The sequence below is a fragment of the Galeopterus variegatus genome, unplaced genomic scaffold (assembly GCF_000696425.1).
Source record: "Galeopterus variegatus unplaced genomic scaffold, G_variegatus-3.0.2 Scaffold8760, whole genome shotgun sequence".
Classification (NCBI taxonomy): Eukaryota; Metazoa; Chordata; class Mammalia; order Dermoptera; family Cynocephalidae; genus Galeopterus; species Galeopterus variegatus.
Window position 1 is genome coordinate 66,503 of NW_007734871.1, and position 2,963 is coordinate 69,465.

Sequence of the window (2,963 nt, forward strand, 5' to 3'; positions counted from 1 at the left end):
AGGAGGGGACGAGGGAAGGCAGTTGAATGGGGGATGGGGCATCGGGTCATGTTTGAGACAAGCTTCTGGTCGTGAGTGTCTGAAGCCAAGTGTGGCTTAAGCAATTGGCCAGTTAGCTCACTTGGTAACAGGGCAGTGTTGGTAACACCAAGGTCAAGGGTTTGCATCCCCATACTGGCCAGCAGCCAGGAAAAAAAAAAAAAAAAGCAATTGGCTCCCAGTTGAAAAGTCCAGCTTTGAGCACAGCTGGATCCAGGAGCTCAGATGGTGTTGCTGGCTGAGGATCTGTGTCACACCGTCTCCTGTCTCTGTTTCCTCCAGTTCCCAACAGCCCCTGGTGGCTTACAGGGCTGGAAGCCCAGAAGCTCCATGTGGAATCCCAGAAGCATCATGGCTTTGGGATATGTGACATCCTGAGATTCTGCCCCAGGGGTGGAATGATGTCTGTCAGCCCCTAGCGGTTCTGGATAAGGTCTCTGACTGGCCATGGGAGAAGACAGGCTGGGGGGTTGCCAGGGGTGAGGCCTGACATCCCCTTGCCCACTGAAAAGCAACAAAGACCTGTACTTCTGGCCCTGTCCCTACCATAGCCTACACATGCCCCTTATAGCCAGGGACCCCTGTGCTCCCCTACTCCACCCGGGAGTTAGGGACATGTGGGAACCTCCCTCCTGGCATGGGCTCTCAGGAGCCACCTGGCGGCCACTGTCTCCCACATGTCAATTCTCCTTGAACTTGGGAAACCCTGCATTAACGGTCCACACCGGACCCTGAGGAAGGTAATGTGGGGAACGTAATGTACATGCAGGACCATGGGTGGTGCCACGAGACCACTTTCAGCACGGTCACCGGGGCGTCCCCACCCTGGACCTCCGTGGTAGTCCTAAGCAATCCATCCCGACCCACCCTCCTGGCCACCCCTCCTCCATCCCGGGGGTACGTCCAGCCCTGTGGGGGCAGGTGGGGGGAGTGGTTCATCCGCTGCCTTAGTCCTCTCCCACCTCCCTGACCACCTCTGCCCAGGCCCCCTTGCTAGTCTCACGCCCCACCCACCATCGTCCTCTCCTTCCCTGCCCAACGCTTTCTTCTTCTCACCTCCTCCCTTTGTCTACACTCACCTCATACCTGATCCCACCTCCTCAAATGCCACCCACACCCGCATCCTGACCACTCCAGTCTCTCCCTGAGGGCCCCTGAGCTCTGACTCCCGTGTCCAGCCACCGCAGTGACATCACCGTCTTACCAGCTGGATCTGCCCAAAGCCCAGTCCGACCTCCCTGCCTCAAACCCACTCTCACTTGAGTTGCCCCCACCTAGTTAACCTGTTTTAAACTCATGCCCCTTCCTTTCATTCATTCGTTCACTTTTCATTCATTACTTGTCTCCTTCTCCACCTCTCCACTGGCCAAGAAGGTATTAGAGCTTTACTTTCTGGAATTTGTGTTCCTTAAACCACCTATGCCCCCATCTCAGTGGAGGGCACCTCCATCCACCCAAATGCTCTGCCCAGAACATCCTCGAGTCACCCTTGCTCTCCCTCTGGCACTCTGAGCCCACCTGCAGCCTCTTAGCTCCTTCAAACGGGTCAGAATTGGATCACGCCTCACCTGCACTGGCAGATTCCACCCTGGTTCTACCACCGTCACCTCCTGCCTGGACTGCTGCAGTCACTCTCCGGCTTCCCTTCTTGCCTCCTGCACTCTGTTCCCCGCCCACAGTCAAGAGATTCTCTCCTCACGTGTTCCACATGGCCCTGCACAATGTGGTCCCAGCTTGTGTCACCAGCCACACTTCTCACCCGCTCACCTCGGTTCACTTGGCTACAGGCATCCTGGACTCCCTGCCCTTCCTGAGATTCCCAACCCCAGGACTTGTCCACCTGCTGTTCTACCTGGGAAGCTCTTCCTTGTGATAGTCACATGGCTGCCTCCCTCATTTTATTCCAGTCTCTACCCAAAAGTCATCTTCTGAGAAATGAGTATGTTGTTTTGGTACCTTGGTGGGTGAGTGGCGATGCAGACAAATGAAAGGGCTATTTTTTTTTTTTTTTTTTTTTTGCAGCTGGCCGGTACGGGGTTCAAACCCTGGACCTTGGTGTGGAAGGAATTTTTTTTCTTTTACTTTCATTGAATCATAATTGATTATACATATTTTGGGGGTTCAATGTTGACATACATCAATCAAATCAATATTACTAGCATATATATTGTTACAAATCGTGCTTATTCTTTTTTTTTTTTTTTAAAGATGACCGGTAAGGGGATCTCAACCCTTGACTTGGTGTTGTCAGCACCACGCTCTCCCGAGTGAGCCACGAGCTGGCCCTATATAGGATCCGAACCCGTGGCCTTGGTGTTATCAGCACCGCACTCTACCGAGTGAGCCACAGGCCGGCCCGTCTCGTACTTATTCTTTATGTCCCTTGTCCAATCTCTCCCTATCCCCCTCCCCTCTGCCCTCCCACCACTGATAACCCTAGATTTCTTCTCTCTTTCTGAAAGAGTAATGGTTACTCTGTTGACTTGTAGCCTAGATGATCTGTCCAATGCTGAGAGGTGTGTTCAGGTCCCCCATGTCATCCTAGAGCAGATGCTTCTTTTGTCACTCTGGAATGGGCTTTGTGGAGAGAGAGACATCCTCTTCGTTTCTTTGGACTCTGCTGGTGACTTTCCTTCTGTCAATACACTCCAGTGGCTGGTGGACCATCTGCATGGTGGTTGTGGTGTCTGGCCACTTTCGTGGCAGCTGTGGTTATTCTGGTGGCCGTGGTGGGCCACTCACATGGAGGTGATGTTTTTGGCATGCTCCTTGACACTAGTGGTGTGGTGGTGTGCCCGGTTGTGGAGAGGGTCCGGTCCACAGTTCCATGCCCCAGGTCCCTGGGCTGCCTGATGTGCTGGCAGTGTGCCTGGGCCAGAAGTAATTTGTTGTCCTTTGCTTACTTCTAAAATGGGGGAACTTCC